Source organism: Chrysoperla carnea, chromosome X (assembly GCF_905475395.1).
Source record: "Chrysoperla carnea chromosome X, inChrCarn1.1, whole genome shotgun sequence".
NCBI lineage: Eukaryota > Metazoa > Arthropoda > Insecta > Neuroptera > Chrysopidae > Chrysoperla > Chrysoperla carnea.
In genome coordinates this window covers 18,865,196-18,885,759 of record NC_058342.1, presented here as the reverse complement: position 1 = coordinate 18,885,759, position 20,564 = coordinate 18,865,196, and positions in this window count along the sequence as shown.

Sequence of the window (20,564 nt, the reverse complement as noted above, 5' to 3'; positions counted from 1 at the left end):
ATGAAAGATTTTGTTAGAAAAACACATACATACACACATAATGAGATAATTATTTTTCTATATGAAAATATGAGAAAATTTGAGTACTCAAAAATTAAAATATTTAAATGTAACCCAAACAAACAAAATATGAACTTAAAAAATATAAATTTTAGGAAAAAAACCATAATGGGACCCAAAGAAGAAAAGTTACGTTTAAATTTAACAAGAAAACTAAATTTATATTAAATACGCTTAATCCTAATCTAATATGTAAGAAATTTAATCATTTTTTGTTTCTTTATTCTTGTTTTTAAATTGCTTAATACAGTCAAAACTGGTTATAAAGACATTGAAGGGACCTACACTTATAGTCGCTGTAAACGTATGCGATAAATTACAGTATGCGACAAATAACAATTTTTTTTAATACTCGTGATCAAAATATTTATTTTCTATCAAATTGAACTTCTGATCACGAGTATGGTAACAAAAATTGTTCCATGAGCATGTATATGAAACAGTTTTCACATCATAACTCAGAAACGTGACATTTAATAAATTTGATTCACATTTTGGTGTTCAGGGGGTTAAATTTCCTAGATAAATTAAAAACTTCCGCTTTTCTTCTAAGAAAAACGAAATAAAAAGGTCGGGTCGGGTTGCCAATTCGTGTCGTAATTATCGACTCGTCGATAAGCGATGTCAATGACCGATTTTGACTGTAATTCGATTCTGCAACTACTTAGCGACAATATTTCGTTTTGAAATATCGAAATTGTGGATTAAATCGACTGAACATATTGATATTCTAAAAAGTAGCTCAGGAAAAACACTAGTTTTCGTAATATTATTGTAATTTCTCTTTGAAATATTTTTTACATCAAGATTCACTTTGAGTAGAATATCGTGTTTGCTTTGCTATATTTTGAGCGACTTAAGAATTTCTAACATTAGGTTACGACTGACATGATTGTACACTTCCGTGTTAGAAAAAATGGGATTTTACATATGCTTTCCATTTTTATGGTTCCATTGACAACTGGTAAAAGATGGAGTTTTTATAATTTCGTCATGTCCGTAAGAAGTTTAGGAAGTAAATCAATTTACGTTGATCTATTTGGTAGCTTTTCACATCAAACCTCTGAACTTGTCTTTAATGAAAGGACACCGCAGCTTTTATGAGTAAGTTTGACTTTCACTCAAAATTTCTGATAGTTTTTGTTAAGTAGAACAAAAGTACTTCCATCAACTTTTCTGAAACTTAAGCTCTTCACGATTGTGCTCGTTCTCTCCAGTTTTACAAATATCAACTTTTTTAGTTATAAGGATCAAACGCAGACAATAATAGATATCGTCGTCAACTTCAATAGAACTTGGCGTACTTGGAGTTTTTTCTTAAGTGAATATTACGCTAGATACACGTTCCCAAAGTCTTACATTATTGAGTTTGTTTGAACTTTTGAAAGGACTGTCAAAATTCATATTTTCAAAAATTGTGAGTAAAATCCAATTTACATATTAAAACTGCTGGATCATTTAGAAGAGAGGTAGCCTAGCTAGTTACGAAAAGGCTCTTTTTTCCACAAAAAAGTATTTTACCTTATAGAGAATGTAGTCCACATGAACGAAGGCGCAAGCACAGACGTAACGCCGGCACGATTATTTTCAGCGATAATTCCTGGAGCATCTAGGGCATCTATTTTTACCTGCATTATTACTCTTCCCGGTGTCTATGGGCACAGCTAATTAACGGTTTATTTTTTAAAAATTAACGATTAAAACGATTTTTTTTTTTAAATTATCGAGACATCGTAGCCTACAACCAACTATTGTCTTAAATAAAATATCGGAACTTGGAATTAATAAAATTAATCAGCAATTCCACTATACCGAACTATTTTAAATAATCGTAAGAAGTTTCGGTCTTTCTGATTATTATCAAACTGTAAAACAAATAGCGATAATTAACGATAACGGAATCTCATTCGCAAAAGTTGTTACAGAATCGTTTAAAAAGCAGAACACGGAACGTTTGAGATAAAAATGAATAGAAACATAATACACAAGATCCTTGATTTACATACGTATTTGCGTTTCACGAATTAAAAACGAATAGTGCCAATAAAAAATTAATTTAAAAAACAAAAAAAACGTAATCATAATTCTAATTTTCTTATTTTCATAATCGTTTATTTTAAAAAAAATAATATTTCGTAGTTTCAATTCAATTTTGTTTTTTTGTTTAAAGATCATACCATAGTGACAGATTTGGGCGGCTTATTTTCTCGCTTCTGCCTCGAAGGGGGCTGGTTAAGTTAGGTGTTCCAGAATCTGGACTAATTATTTCAGCTTATCAATTATTTTGAGGGATTAACCTCGCTTAGTGTACCTTCTTCATGTATTTGTTATCCATGGCATTTTTCAATACTCGAACCGTACGAATGATAGTACGCTTTAACAACCTGAGACACATGGGTCGACGTATGCGATACGTGATTTAAACTCTTTTGCCACTTACAATCCTTATGCCTATCGTTTTCTAATGACAGGAGACAAAACGAATTTTTTGATACTTTTGCCACACGGAAATCTTGAAAATTTTTTTTTTTAATCAAAATTGATCCAGTCAAATAACGATATTGGAGGAACGTACATTTATGGTCGTTTTATCCAATAGTCCTTATAAGCCAAGGGTGGCCAAATTCCTTAAGAGTCCGAGCCATTTTTCAAAATTTGAAATTTTTCGCGAGCCACAAATACTTAAAGGTATGCAAAAAGGTATTAAAACAAGTGAAAGCAAACAATTGACGACTAAGTTAATTGTTGAAATATCAAGTATAAACAGTGTTGATTACGCAATCGTTTTAACGTCATGTAAGTAAAGAAAGATAGTCACTCTTAGACAATCTTTTTTAATTCAGGATACTTCGATTTAAGATTACAAATTATATCCGTAGCAAGAATGATTCAAATTGTTTCTTACAAATTCAAAATCGATCTCGAATCGAGTCGAATTATGTTCATTCGCGCAGTTTTCGATGAGTTATATCATTCTTAACTTGCACGGACATTTTTAAATTGAATGAAATTTTTTACAACGTTGCGCTTAGTCTTTCAAATTTATTATAGTAATTAAAAAGGCGTTTTGAAACGCGTACGGAACGATAATAATTTTATAAAATATAATAACAAAAAAATTAAAAGGAAACTCGGGTTCCTTTATCGAGAGCCACAAATAGACTTTCAAACCTGTTATAAACGGATAATATGTAATAATGTATTTTTTGAGGGAAAAGGTCACGAAATAAGCGCCAGAAGTTCGATTTTGTTATAGGCGGTATATTCAAAAATATATGTTCATATTTGGATTTATCCCCGCCGGGACGGAAGCGAGAAAAAAGATTCATTTTGATCTATAATTTTGTCTAACAAACTTTTTACGTTAAGAACTTATTTTTAATTTAAGATTGTTGTAAAAAACTTGATTATAGTCTTTATTTTTGTAAAAAAATAGTTCGATTTAATTTTAAGCTATATTTTTGATAAATTAGAACGAAAAAGCTACAAAAAAAAAAATAATAATAATAATAATAAATAAATAAAATATTTTTTGAGACACCAATTTAAAAAAATTATTTTTTGGATTTTTGTGGTAAAAAAATATATATAAATATATCAAGTTTTTTAGGACATTCTTCGACACAAAACCAAACTGATTTACTTATGTTAATTATATTAATTGATAAAAGTAAAACGCAAATGTTATTTGAACATGCGAATACGTAACTTTTGTGAAATTAAAAACAAAAAATCTTTATAAAGATTTATTAGCTAATCAAAAAGGGTTTAAGATAAAAGGATCCCGTAAATATTCTTATGCAAAAGTTTTATTTTTATGTAATAATCTCGCTGAAATCAAGTATATGGTCAAATTGAACATAGAATTCTCAGAAAAAACGTTTTTTTATATCGAAATCGAATTAACTGCGATACCCGCGGTTAAATTTATGCTAGATAAATAATATATAATTGATAAATATTAACAGTTATTTACTTTCTTTTTTGATAGGCAATTTTATTACATGTATGATATACAATTTACATACTAAACAAAATTAAATCCTAATATTATTTCTCTAGTTTTCTCCTAAGCGGTAAAGTCTATTTTTCAATCATGGAAATTGATTAAGGATTGAGGAAGATTTCGCGATGTGACAGAAAAAAAGACTAGAGAAATAATAAATACGACATTCTTTTGAATAGTGAATGTATTCCCATCAGAATAATTGAACATTCAATAAAAAAGATTTTGTACTTCCAAAATGTTCCTAAAACTCTGAACGGAATAGAAAATCTCTTCAATAGTTCAGAATGTCCAAAAAAATCCCAACGAAAGTTCAAAATCTTTTGAAACTATCTCGAACATCTTTGCGAGTCTTCTTTTGTTTCGAGTCCGAGTCCAGCGTGTGTTTTGTAAGTTAAAAATAATCCAAAAAAAACGTATCTGTTTTAGATGATATATTAAAATAGCATCTCTTTCTGCCATCAGATAAAATCAGGCATGTCTATAAACTACATCATTGATTTTCGGAAGAATAAATCCTTTTCTTATTATTATTTCTTTTGTTTTCTTTAATCATGTATACGATATTTATTTACATCAAAGTCTCTCGGTTATAATTAGGATTTTAATATGATACATACAGCGTACACTAGATATTGACAAATATCTTGTCTAGTAATCTTAATTAAAGAGAATTGAAAAAAATACACTCGAACCCGGACTTCTTGGTTTCATGCCAAGCGCCCTACCAAAACCTTTTCTTAAGAGTAGTTACAGAATCCTTTTTTATTAAGAATTAATTTTTAGAAAAGCACAAAATTTAAGCACAAATTTGTTAGAATTAAAATATTTGTATAACAAAGAATATTGTTGAGAAATAAGTTTTTTGAAATGTGATTTTTGTTTTTTAATTAAAATAAAGTTGGGCGATATTTGAAAGAATATAGATATTTTAACCTAAAAAAAATGACCAAGAAATGTGAATTCAAATTAAATCATAACTTAGTAGGTTTTTTTATTGAAAAAAAAAAAGGAAATTACGTATACATTATATAACGTACATACGTTATTTAAGTGTGAATGAATTTTGGTTCTTTTTAAAATTATTTAAGTTTAAAACAAACTGACAAAAATTAAAAATTTTTAAAAATAATGCTATAAAAATATTTATGTAAACATTATTCTAAACAAATTATATGCGCAATAATTTATTTATACGCTAAGTAGATGTTTTATATTTCATGCCATAAAATCAATTTTCACTTGATGGCAAATTTAAGAATCGCATTCCCTCTTATCCTCACGCTGAAAATGAGGAGTTTGCGCAATTCAGTATATCTGAAATTGACAATGATAATGAACTTGTTAAGAAGAAAAAACAGGGGTCGTCCTCTGTGTTCATTTAACACCCGTTATGTATTTTTTTTCGTGGTAAGAGACAGATATTATGCAATTTGCAGATAAAACGGTCGCGGTCATAAAAAACAATCGCTTTTTTATGAGGTACTAATTGATAAGGTCAATTTTACGATGTTCTGAATTGCGCAAACATCTTTTTCTCAGATTAAGTATGCCCTCAGCGTAAGACGAAGAGCTAATACGACTAAGGGTACCTACAATAAATAATCTGTAAATAATCAACAAACGTCATAGATTTTGTATAATATTTATAAATAACAAATTAATTGTGTTTGATAAAAAATATTGGCCGTAGTTGTTAGCCGATACGACGCAAATGCGACGATACTATAGATGCATCCTATATATTAGAGGTATAATTTTTTCTTTAAGAAAAATAAATGTTCGATATACGCATGCTATTTTTGAGAACTATTTTTTAGCGATGTTTAAAATATACTGTCTAGATAAATGAATAAGTCTATAAGTAATTTAGTCGCTATCCGATTTGTTACAATACAGTTCAACCTCGATATAACAAATCGGAAGGAAACAAGTAAATATTTGTTAAATCAAGTAATTCGTTAAACTGAGGTTTGTTATTGAGGTTAGGTTGGTCTAAAATTAATGATGTTTCGCTTTTTTACGCTTCATTGCAACTTGAATCTTTAACAATAGTGACAAGCAGCTGTGTTTACATTACTTACTATCAATCAACAATGATTTTTTTTTACGAAAAAACGTGTCGGAACCTGTTGCGACATGAATCACATAATATGGAATTAAGGGTCATATATTGTTGGGAACGTTATATAAAGGTTTTGGGTAGATAAAATTCGTTTTAAAGAGATAGTTCGCAAAAAAATTTTCGCAATGTAACGGTATATTTTACATTTACATTGATAATACATCAGTTTGTAATAAAAAACCCAATTTTTTTAAAACTTCTTTAATGCATGTTGCACACTTAGCGGATGAGAGCTAGTCCAAAAAAAGTGTAATATTTCGACCGAGGCGACACTTTGAATGTCAAAGTCTATTGAATAACCAAGGCTGTATTAATGCATGGGCACGATTGGGCACAACCCCAGGGCTCCCGAGTATCTGGGGGCAGATAACAATCAAAATGAAAAAAAAATGTAAAAAAATCAATCAGCCAATGGCTGATGGAATAAGAGAGCATGCGATCTTCAATCGTAAATCTCCAAAACTACATAACTCTATAATAAATACAAAGTAGAAATTACAGTAAAAATCAGATAGTCAAAATAATAAAAGACACAAAGTTCTGTGTATTTACGTTAATTAAACACAGCGACGAACTATTTTCCATTAAATACTCGTGAATTATAATATTATTTGCAATCAAAGAAACTATAATAACGAATGAGTTTTACAAACTTACAAACTCTAGCGACAAGTTGACGAATTCGACCATAAGCTATTGATCTGAAGTCTATTTCAATGTATCATTCGTTAAAATTTGAAAATGTACGACAATAGAGGACAAAATCTGAAATAAAAATCCATTCAAATCCATTGATAAACATGAAGGATAAAAGCAACTAATTTTATCTATCTTTTTCTTGCAAAACAATTTTTTATATGTAGTCTCTATGGCAGTCACCAGTTATGACGCCACCACGTGCTTGCAAAAATTGATTTCACACGATGTTTTGATTAAATAACTTCACGACTAGTTTTTATAACTCAGATACCTATGAAAGGTTGGGTTTATATATTGACTGCGACTAACTGAAGTTAGCCCTACTGAGCGGAATGGTAGTATTGCTACCCTATTATATTTTAAAGAAAAAATAGATTGTAATATATTGGGTGCTGGTACTCGCACTTTTTTTAGCGAGGACTAAATTATCTGAGCGTATGCAACCAATTAGCATTTTTTAATAGTTCAATGTGTGCCGTCAAATTGTCGAATTGGAGTCAAATTGACGTAAAGTCAAATTTTACGCAATATTTTATAAAATGCCTATTGCGCGTACTTTAGCGACAAATTGTTGGCAATTCGACAGTTTGACGACATACAACGAACAAGTTAAGGTGTTCTAATTCAAAAAATAATTATTTACAGATTATTTATTGGTATATTTATTAAAAATTAAAAAGTTGTCATTTAAGATTATTCTAGACTAATTTACAAATTAAGAGTAATAGACAAATATTTTAAAGTTTATTGTCAATTTTAATACTTAAAATTAGTTTGTACGAAATCTGTTATCTAAATGATAATAACTTTTTTGTTCACGATCAAAAAACCTAATATTCTAAAGATTTACAAAATCATCTCTCAATATTGATTTCTCGTTTTAATCATGTGAATATACCGAATGGATGTAGTTTTACACACGATGTTTTAACCATCACTGGCCTTAGCAAACACACATAAATTATTTGCTCATTCTATCTCACTCAAACTAGAATACGGTCAACTCTGAGATGAGATAGAATGAATCAAATGTACTCCGTAAAAGTATTAAAGGATAATATTTTATGCACCAAATTTTACCAAAATTTCAAAGCTTGTGCATATGGGTTTTTGAATTCAATGTTGAAAATTTACCCCACCGCTTTATATCGAGGGTTGAAATGGTGAGAAATGTTATCCATTAATTTTTTATCAATTTTGGAAGAGAGAAACAATTCTAAAAATTATTTTACAATAATTCCAATGAAACCATCGAAGCCTTATAAATTTCTCTCGAAAATGCGCATACAGTCGTTCCTGTATGAGCTTTTTTGATGAGCGAGTTATTCATTGCCAGAGCAAAATAGACCATTTTTACATTAATCTATTATATAATCTCAAATAATTATCGCACAGAATCAGTCTGATATCGTTTATGAAAATATCTAAATAAGAAAACTTAGAGTGATTTTCATATATCACTATTTTTTGTTACAAAATGGAGTGACAGATTTGAAAATGAATTCTCTCAGTCAGTTTTAGTTTTAAACGATATCAGACAGAAACTCACCATATAACAAGGGCGTGAAAGTTTCACGGTGAAACTACACTTCTATGCCGAGCTATAAGCGCCCGTGGCTGAATTTGCGGCGCTTATCTGGGCGGGGTTTGCTCATCGATCGTTGCGTTTTACTGCGCATCAGGCTGTCTTTCTCTCGAATGAGAAAGAAAGCTATTTATACAATTGAAATTGTTGACAATCACTTTCAATTCATTGAAAACAAAAGACAAAAAATTGAAAAGAAAAGACAGCCTGTTGCGCAGTAGAGAACTTGCAACTAGACCTCGCCTAGATAGGCGCTTTTATTCCCAGCTACCCTCTCCACTCGTGTTTCACATGCTTGTTATATGGGTTCGTGCAGAAGCCTTACTTGCCTAACCTCATGTCATAATCGACAACTATCTTGGCTTCCGTTTGGTTACCACTACCAATGGAATAGAATTTAAAACAATTTGAGGTTAAGTTAAAATTTTTGAAGATTTTTCATGCTTTTCATAACAGTAAGGATCAGATTCAGATAATGTCTAGGATATCATTTATGGCATTCTATAACATATTCCTGTTGGAATTAGTCACCGATTATTACTCAACAGAAGGGCTAAAATTATACATGATTATAAATTTTCACCCCTTCGTAAATATTGATGACAAATAACTAATAATAATTTCAACAAAAATACTTTCACATCAACAACAACTCTTTCACAATCTCAACCTCCTTTTCCCTATATATTCTTACCATTAATTGTTACAGTATCAGACATTACAACGAAATATTGACTAAAATTAGGTTTTTTACAAATTTATACGTAATATTTTTACAAATCATTCTTATTTAACGTTTACGTAAGCACTAAAATTTGTTTATAGACATTATATTGATATCCGAATACACGTAGGGTTGCCATCTCGGTCAGATCTCTCGCCCGGCACATTATGAAGGTGTGAAGGTGGTGTTGTGTGGGGGTGGGGGGGGGTAGATTGCAGTTAGAAGTGGGAAATTCAAAAGAGTCCAATTTTGTCATTTTTTACTTTTTTTCAACTACATCAAGTATGAATTAATATAAATATATTAGAAATTTGTACATTTTGTCCATCATTTTGCACGGAAACTATCAGTCACTTAGTTTTGGCATTAATCCTTAAATATCTATCAACACTTATTGACAAGATACAGGCATAAAAATTTTACGCAAGCATGACTGGAATAAAACGAGCAAACATGAAAATTCTGCACGAACGTGACTTAAATAAGAACGAATACAAAAGTTTTACAACTGACTTCTTATCGTGATACCAACAAAATAAGCTGAAAAGTTCTATGAACACTAAAATCATGAATAAAACCAATTATAACAACTCTAGTTGCTGAGGTCGAATCTATCGTGGTGGCGATCCAGCAATCATAATGCTAATTTTTGCTTTTTCGACTCTGACCACGCGGTAGCCTGGCAAAACCTTCTAAGCTCGTCACTAACGGGCGAGGCGCGAGCAGGTGGCAACCCTAAATACACGCTTATTTGTAGACCAGACATATCGGATCGTGTAAACAAATTTTTAATTAACTTTCTTCAAAAGTAAACTCATAATTAGTTAAAGTATAAGTGTTATATTTATGCCCCTGTATTTCTAACATTAAGTATTATTATAGTGGGGCTAAAAAGAACAAGCCTTTTAATATCAGGTTAAAAACGCTTGAAAAAGTCTACACTGTGTAAACTAACCTTCCCGTTATTTATAATAGAAATTACATTAAATATTGTAGTTGTTTAAGTCAATAACATCAATGCTTTACATTGTTTTCTCCCTCAATGAAAGCAGGGATCTGAAACTCAATGTTATACGGCTCAGTCTTATTTGGCCGGAGCCCGGAGATAGTTACTTGAATGCATACATCAGGGTTGCCATTACTTATAATTTTAATTTAACTCTGAAAGTTGATTTTTTTTCGTCATTTTTAAATTGTTTGTCGTATAAACGAGTACGTCACACTAAATAACTTTTTTAATATATTATATATTAATTTTACAAATTTGAAAAAATTACGGTGTATTTTGAATACTTTAAAAAATTTATTCTCGTTGGAAATTTATCCTAAAGTTAATTTTTCAACAAGTTAGACAATTGTTAACTAACAAAATTTTCTCGAATTTTCGTTTTCATTGTAAACTAAAAAAAAAAAGGTTTAAATAATTGGCGTTAAATTTTTCGGCTTCGTGGATCCCTTCTCATATATGCAACGTGTCCAAATTTCGAAAAGAGTTTTTTTGTTGCTCTTGATGAGCTTATTTGGGAAGTTAGGTGTCTGCAGTTAATAAAAGAACACGTTGTATACTTAACAAGATCACGCCAAAAGAGTTTTATAAATTTTTATACTTTGTTTATAATAATTTGTTTAATTTAATAAATGCATAAAAAATATGCCTTTTTTGTTAAATTATTTTAAACAAAGTATTAAAATTTTTCAAACTCTTTTGACGTGATATTGAAGCCAAGATTTTACACCAATTGGAACTTGTTGACTAAACTATTTTAGTAATGCTATTGTTTATTCATTTTGGTTATTATGTCCGAAAATTACTCTGGCGCTGTTAAAAAGAACAAGCCTTAAAAACACTGGAAAAAGCATCTACTGTGTAAACAGTGTTAATTTTAATAGAAAAGACATTAAATATTATTGTAATTATGTAAGTAAAGAGCACCAATTCACCAATTCATTTTACTGTTTGCACCTAGCATAATGTAGCGGTGATAGTCAGGTCCGTGCGCACGGGAGTGGTTTTGGGATCGAACCCCCTCCCATTGAGAATCTGTCCACATAAATTTTGTACTTACAATATAGTCGTGTATATTCACCCATTTATGAGACGCATATCCACTGACGAATCAGGTATCCATGTATATTTTGAGCTCGTTACATTCTTTGATTTAGTTTTTGAATCAAGTACTTCAAACGGAAAACCTAGATCTTAGCAAAGCAATCGAACTGGCTGATGCTGCGTAACATATTTTGATTGAAGGAAGAGCTGGAGAAGCGTTCAGGAAAATTTTCAAACCCATGAGCGATATCTGCGATGAATACGGCATAGAATTGCGGAAGCCAAGGTTCGCGTCATAACAAACTCAACGTTCGACTACACAGACTGATTCAGTTGAAGATTATAGATCGATTTTCGAATCATAGCAATATTTTCTCAAATTTTGCTTGTCTCAAGTTTGGGTTGCCAAAAATTCACACGAAGCATTCGATATTTACAACAAAGATGTGTTTTCGAATGTCTACCAAATGCTTCACGTTCTGGCAGTTTTGCCAGTGACAACAGCGACGAATGAATGCTGCTTTTCAACCTTGAGTCGTCTCAAAGCATACTTGAGGTCGATGCCCACAGAGTTTTGGAAAAGTTTTTTCTGTAGCTCGCCGCTAAATTAACTTATTGAAAAATAGTGCCTGAATATCACATTTTGACCTAATTAAATGTTCTCTTTCTCGAAAAAAGAATTTCTCCTTTTTATTGATTTAATGACCTAACATGGCAAACAAAAGTTCCAACCCCTCTCTTGGATAATTCCAGCGCACGGGCCTGATGGTAGTAGATATAGCTCTCAACAATTTTTCTTCAAGTACGAACTATCTGAAATCACATTTAGTTTAAGGTAGATTGCTTATAATATACTATAATCTTGCCATCTGTGAGTGAATTAAATAAGTTACCAGAAATCTTAGTGGTCATCAAATTTCCCAATGTCAGATTTTTTTTATGTAAGATTAAAAAATAATTTATTTTCTTATTTACAATAAGTTAGTTTTAAAAAAAAAAAGCATAACAGTTTTGACTGTCAAAATTATTCCATAAAGCTATGCAAGAGTAACAAGGACACGACTATAATTTTCACATTCATTTACAGGAAGCAACAACGTCAAAAATTCTTTTCCTTTGAGGTATGTGTCTAATAAACAGAAATTTACCGAATTTAATTTTTTTAAATATGGGAAAAATCTGATACAATTTATTTATAATGCAATCTACCTTAATATCAGCGACGGTCTTTACTCGTATCAAAATGAATAATTTATAATTATGGAAACACATGCAGATTAATAAGTAAACGTTTCCCTCAAAATTATTTCATATAGATAAGAGTAAAAAACGCTAACTCTAGATATAAGTGTAATTTTAAAAAAAATCTAAGCATTTAACTACGGAAGCCTGAATGATTCACTGCCCATTTATGAGAAAGTGGTGCTACATGAGCTTATTTTTTAAATGTGTACTATCCACAAGTATAAAACCAACTTTTAAAAAAGTCACTAGTTCACTTTCAACAAGTGAACTTGTGACTTGTGGCATTATGGAAACGAACCTTTTTGAAGATGTTAGTCGGTGATGGCTATCCTTTAATTAGACACTACCGAAACTGTCTGGAGTTATTAATAATTGTGTGTCCGGATTTAATAATAATATGATAATGTTTATAATTTTTCTTATGTAGTTAGTTAAAAATTTTCTTTAGTATTATTTTAAAAGTATAATGCTTTAATTGTTGATATTTTTCTTTTGCATCTGTACATTTCTAATTTCAAACCTTTAAAATTATTATTAAGTGTTTATTATGACGTTTAATTAGAAATCTGCTCATGACAACATAGCGACACCTTCAAAGAGGTTTGTTTCCATAAAGTCACAAATGCATTTGTTGAAAGTGAACTAGTGACTTGACTTTTAAAAGTTGGTTTTATACTTGTGGGTAGTACACATTTAAAAAATAAGCTAGTGTAGCGCTGCTTTCTCATAAATTGACAGTGAGCCATTCAGGCTTCCGTATTTAACAGCACTTTAAAAACGATAGTTATTCATTTTCTGATAACTTAAAAATATTCACTTATTAAAAAATACTAATTTCAATTTTTCTAAAAAAAAATAAGCAATAATATTTAAAAAATAAAATTCTAAAAACATTTTCGAATTTCTAATATTTAAATATAAAAAAAAAAAAAAAAAAAAAAAAAAAAACCACAAACAACAACTGTGCCAGATACATAGACAGAGAATAGACTGAGCGCTCCTTATGCAGCTGTAAAGCAGTAATGCTTGAGAGTGCGATCATGCAACCAATAGTTAGTCTTACATTTATAGACCTTTTAATCCTAAATTTTTTGTGCGCATGGGTCAACATTAATCATCTTACTGTTTTATGTAAACTAAGGTGTTATAAAATATCTGAACTAAAATTGTCAAATATCAAATGAACCATATTTAATATTTAAAATCTCTTACCGTTTCTAATTTAAAATTTTATTCTATCTCTTTCCGTTAAGGATCTAAATTGGCTATTAAAGAAACTCGAAGAACTAGGTACAATCTAATGTGAGAACATGATTTACTTTTATTATTTTTGGATTGGATAATTACATAACGAGATATTTATGTGTATAGATTAAAATGGCCAACCCTGTATATTAACTTATACAGGATACTAGCACGATCCTTGCGGAATTTCGCAGTGCTAAAGGAAAATATATATAGTGATAAATATCATCACTTTTTATTTATAGGCAATTTTATTACAGATATGATATACAAATTACATACCGTACAAAATTAAATTTTAATATTATTTCTCTAGGCGATTTTTTCCTAAGCGGTACATTTTTAGACCATGAGTCTATTTTTAGTGACAGAAAAAAAGGCTAACGAAATAATATATAAGATATTATTAACTGAATGTTTTTGGAGATTATACTTTTTTTCCATTATTTCACAAAACAGTACGAAATTGTTAAACTACCACACTTTAAATATGACGGCTGCGCTTGCGTTTTTGTCATGCTGAAAAACTCCTATTGGTCGCACGGTCATTTTCTCTTCTTTTAGAGAGTGGTCAATTTCATGACGATATTGCTTAGTCCATTCTCTACGTCAATGGTCAAATACAACAAATATGGGAAATTTGAATTTCTTAAAGTGTTCGATTTGTGTGCCTGATATTAACTAATAATCGTAATAAAGGAACAATATTTATGTGTTTTCTTTAGTTTTTTTTGAATAAAAATAAAACAAATGACAACTTTTTAATTACCCATAATTCATTGAAATTTTTGAATACAATCATTTATTATTACAAAACTAAAATTCAATATAAAATATTCTAAATAAATGTTTATTTACTAAGTAAAAAAAAAAAAAATAATGCCATTATGAGGTAAAAACAAAAGTTTTTCTCGCTATACAAAACAAAAGATTCCGAATACATCGTTAGTGATTTAATATTAATAATAAAATAGTAACTTACAAGTTCCACATAATTCATGATATTACTTATAGCCATACATTTAATAATAATAATTAAGAAAAAAAGGTTTTCATAATATTTATTGTAAATCAGTCATTAGAAGTTTTTCTTATTGCACAATTGCATAACCAAGACATTTTGACAATGAGCAAATAGACGAATTTCTATATATTATAAGATTTTGACGTAAAATGAACCGTGATACGTTAAGCTTCCACAAAATCTAAAATAAGAAGTCTTTATTTAACATTTTATTGATGTAACTTTTATTTTCGTTTCTAACTAATTATTTAATTAGAAATTAATGATTTTTATTATAAGCTTATGAATAATGAAAATTATTTAAAATTGAACGGAAAACATATTTCGAGGTACTCAACTGATCAAAAATCGTTTGTGAATTGAGTTGTTGAACTAAATTTTTTTTTTGCCAAATTTGAAAGATCGCTTACACGTTATTATAACAAAACTATGTAAAAAACTTTTCAAATGAGAAACAAAAACGACCGAAGAAAAAATTTTCGTAAAATATCGTAATAAATTTAATTATGTATGTATAAATTGTTACATACGATTTTGTATTTTAACATACCTATGTCACAAACATAGCACACTATGCCTAAATAACGTTTGTAATCTATGAATTCTTTTGTATATTTTGTTCATTTTAATTAACTTATATTTAATTATAGATAGTTTTCTTGGCGAAGTTGAATATTATTTATGGTAAAGAATTGAAATAAAGTATAAAAATTGATGATAATTTTTATTCAACAACTCAATTGTTTAAGAATAAACATTTTTTTACGTCAAAATACATTAAAAACATTTTTTTAACGTTGAAATACATTAAAAAATTTATTAACATATCGAAAATTATCTATTTGCTATAATGACTGTTGTAATTATAGATAATATTTTTTGTAAGAAAATCATTTCGTATGATTTATTATAACTGAAAAATCGTTGTTTATTGTCGTAAAATAAATACATTAATACATTTATTATGAATGTTTAAGAAAATTAGGCTTAAATGATTTTTATGAATTTTTTTACACAATTTTTTATACAGAAAAACACAACAATATCAAATTTTTAATTATTGACAAGTAGAACAAATCTATAAAAAAAAATTTGCAAGGCTGCGTTCAACAATTACACTCTCAGTCAGTTTGAAGGAGTCTTAAAGTAGGATTGTATTCACGATTTTAAGTTAATAAATGGAAATATCAAACTACGAGTAATATTACAAAATACCAAAAAAAATAGTTTAAACGTCATGCAACTTCACTCTATTAATGAAAAACTGAATGAAAGCTTCTAAACTCAAAACAAACACTAGTTATATTTCTGGTGTTCAGGTGACGCTGAGAGTGCTGAAAAGGTGCTCTACTAGTTGAGCTCATACACTTAACACCACGTATGAGTAAAGGCTCAGCTTCATTCAAGAGTTCAGCGACGTAAGAAAGACAGAAATCAACATTTGTTACGTCACCTTGTCATTATTATTATTATCGTTTGTGACCTGATATAGAAGGTTTCAATCGGATTTTATTTATAATTTTCTATCATTTTTTCCTTGATGGACAAATCGAGTTAGTTTGTGAACGTACCCCAAAATAAATGACAAGATATAAATCGATTTAGCTAACTTTAAATAAAATGAATAAAAAATTCATTTATACTTTGATTTCCATTTTGAAATTAAAAAAGATAAATCTGAACGCAGCCTAGCTTGTAATGATTTAAATAAAAAAAAGTTTAATGTACGTATGTATACATTATTATATAATACTACATTTGACTAGCTACTCATAAAATTATTCCCGAAAAGATTTGTTTTTAATTATTTTGTAAATAGAATAAATTTTTTTAAATAAAATTACGCTCGCTGATTTATGTAATTAAATGTTTAAACAAAAGATGTAAAAACATTATTTAATTAATAATATACAATTATTACATTCATCAGAACTTTACAACGGGAGAAACACCAAAAATAATTTTTAGACAAATTTTTAAAGATGTAAAAAAAAAAAATAAAAAAAAAAAATAAAAAAAAAATAAAATATGAATAAAAAAAAAACAGTAACTCATTTACGATTGAATTTGCCATGATTGTTTTCAAGATGGCAACCATTTTGGTATTATAATATTTATTCATTTGACATCATTCACTAATTCATCTTTGTAATTAATAAGAAAATTTTTAAAATATACCAACGATGCTAATTAAAAGTGTTTAAATGTTAACAAATTTTAGAATAGTTATATTTAAATGTAATTTGTTTACAAAGTTATGTGTGCAGCTATAATATTATACAACTTATACGACGTATACTTTAATATTTGTTCGCTAGAATACAGATCAATTTCATTTAACAGTTTTATAAACAAAATGGCTATTTTTGAAGCTAACAAATGTATGATGTATTTTTTATAAAGAGAGTGTAAATAGGCGAAATCAGAAAAATATATGTTTTTGGTAGTACATTGATGAACTAATAAACTAAAATATGGGTCGTATCATATATTTAATACTCCTATATGTTTAGTTTCTGTAAATTTAGGCTGTTCCGACAAAGTAAGACAGATAGCTCCTCGTGTTTTCTATCCTCCGAGTGACTAAGTCTATTCTGCGCATATGGTTAGGTTAGGTTAGAGTGACTGACCTGGGGTGGGACACACTTAGACCATAGGGTCCGTTGTGATATCGAGAAAGGGTTGGTCCATTCCAGGCCACTACTCCATGAACCCTTTGGAGCTGTTTAAGAATAGCAAGCTTTGACGTCGACGGACTTTAGGCCAGAGAGGTCGTCAAAGAGAGGCTCAAGTAAGTCCATCTCCTCATGGCAAGAGCTGGGCAGTGACAGAGAAGATGAGACATTGCCCTCTTCCTCATCACCGTGACAGCTCTTGCAGTAGTCGTGATACACTGCCAGGCCCAGGCGTTCAGCATGCCTGCCGCCCAACAGAGGTCCTTGGAAGTGATATAAGATCTTCGGAACGTCTACGTTTGTACTCAGACCATATCTGTCTTGTAGTACCACAAGGACGTTCCTCCCTCTATCTAAGACTGGCCTTTTTTAAGATATCCTCTTTGAGAAGCAACTTGCAGTTCGCAAATGGAACTCCCGGATATTTATTGATGCTTGTGTCCGGCAGCATTGTGCCATTTCTAGCAAGCTCGTCGGCTTCACAATTTCCTGAAATGTTCCTGTGTCCCGGTACCCATACCAGATTTACATTAATTTGTTCCACCAGCTCATTTAAGGACGTACCGCGCATATGCTACTGTTAATTTAGAGAATCGTGAAGTTGAAAAGCATGCGCGTTGTGGTCAATGTCTCTCGGAGGATAGAGAGAATAATATATTATCAATATCGTATAGTTCTAAATGTCCGGAAAAACTAGTAACTAAATGTAATGAAATTTGGTATACACAACCTGAAAAAAAAAAAATAAATGGCTAGACGTGGGTTGTTTTTTTTTTTTTGGAAAACAACTTTCAAATAAAAGACAAAAAGTATTTTAACTACACTTGGCCCTTAATTTTTATATTTAGATTGTGTATACCATATTTTATAAAAGACCTCACACAAATTAGATGTAATCCGCATTTCGGTCAAACTTTTTCAAATTTTGGCAAATGATAGTTTAAGTCATTCTAAAGAAAAGTTCCCATAGTCACAAGTCATGAATATGACAGTATTTCATGTTATAGCTAAATTAAAGTTGGAAAATGTACTTATTTGCATAATATATGTCTATGTGTGTATAGGCAAATACATATGCAGGTATGTATAACTTCATGCATATGTGTTTTTTTTAATGTAAGGGTGTTGCTTTTTAATTCTTGTTTTTTTGTAGAATATGTTACGAAATTGAAAGAAGAAGCAGTGTTAAATGTTCAATGGATCAATAATATGAATTGTTAAGGTCAATATTTTCAGCAACATGTATACGTACATGATTTTTGACAATTAAATTACGATAATTTTTTTTATATAAATGAGTACATTTTCCAAATTTTAATTTAGCGATAACTTAAATTCCTGTCAGTTTCATGACTTGCGACCTTGGGAACTTTTAATCAGAATGACTTTAACTATCATTCCCCAAAATTTGAAAAAGTTTGATTGAAATGCAGATTACATATAACTTGTGCGAGGTCTTCTGCATATTTATTTTTCGTATTATAGTTGTATATAAATTACTAAATTTGCTAAATTTTCTTAAGTTATTTCAAATTATTTGTTTATTAAATTGATATTTTTAATAAATTAGCATACGAAATTCCGTTTGTACACAAAATTTGTAACAAACTTTTAATTCATTTATTTCGTTCGTTATGGCGCATTGAGAATCTATACATATGAGTAAGTAAGATCGTTGGCCATTTTGAAGATAATGTCAAATAGACAAAATGTTCTTAAAACTAATTTTTAGTAAGATTAAGTTTTATTTAATTAACATTTATTTATTATATCTTCGCTACACGAAAATTGACGCATTTTATCGATTATAATTGATATTTTTATTCAAATATCAATTACACTTTTCTCACGTACAATACATGTAGGTTATGTCTGTAATTATTATTTGAAAACAGTGTCAATTATATATCATAGAGATGCGTCAATTTTCGTGTAGCGGTGAATAATTAATAAATTAATAATTTTTAAACTTACGTTTACTTGAAAATGGTGTTTGAGAACATTTTGTCTATTTGACATTAGCATCAAAATGGTGAACGATTTTACCCACATAAATATATTGGGCTCTATTACGCACAACGATTGATTTCTTGGCAGACATAGTAATTAGCGACAGAGTTACCAATTTCCGAAACATAATTTTTTAAATTATTATCATCGGCTTTTGATATTACAATTCCTGATACTTGAACTGAATGCATTCGAAATGCTTGTTGCTACCATTTCATAGGTATGCGATCATTTTAAATGTTTATAAAATTTGGTTTGTTTGATCCCTTTAGGCTTAAATTTTTCATGGAAATGTGGATAAACCTTATGAGTAGCACAGCTATAGACGCCGAAATAAGAGCAGAGATCTTGCAGAGAACGCAATAAATAAAATAATCCGTTATGAGTAACTAAAATAGTATATTATTTCGTCTACTATTATCTATTCTTCATGCCGCGAGTGGTTAGTACAAAATGAGTAAATGATAGCTCTCAAGTTGACAGGGTAATTAAAGGTTTGAAAATAAATACATTTTGATATAATAATTTTTTGTAAAGAACATATGAACAATAAGTTGAAAAATTCATCCGTAAATCCTCTAGCAATTCGATTATGACCAAGCTGTCGTTATCTAAAAATATTTCGCCTATAAAATAATCCAAAGACTGACAATTATATTTAATTTTTTAATAATTTTATTTTAAAATTGTTAAATGAAATTTTCTATGAAACCAAATTTTGAATACTATTAAATATTTATTTAAAACAGTATTTTAAATTTCTAATTTGGAATTGGCGCACAAATTTTAAATAATACAAATTTTTGAATTATATAAACTATTAAGATTCTATGGATTTTATTTCAGTAAAAAACAACTTAAAAACCAAATTTTATTTTTAATTATAAGAATTAATTAGATAAGTTAAAACATGTAATTAATAACTTGTGGAAATAATTTGGGGCTATTGCGCGCATTCAGAAAATTCAGAGGATTCAATAGGCGAATATTTATCGTCGATTGATTGTTTATCCTCTGATTATTAAAAATTTTAAGTTTATTATTTTGTATAATTTGAAATTAAAATATCACTGTGATTCATTAGCGATATCGAATTATTCAATCAATTTTTAAGAT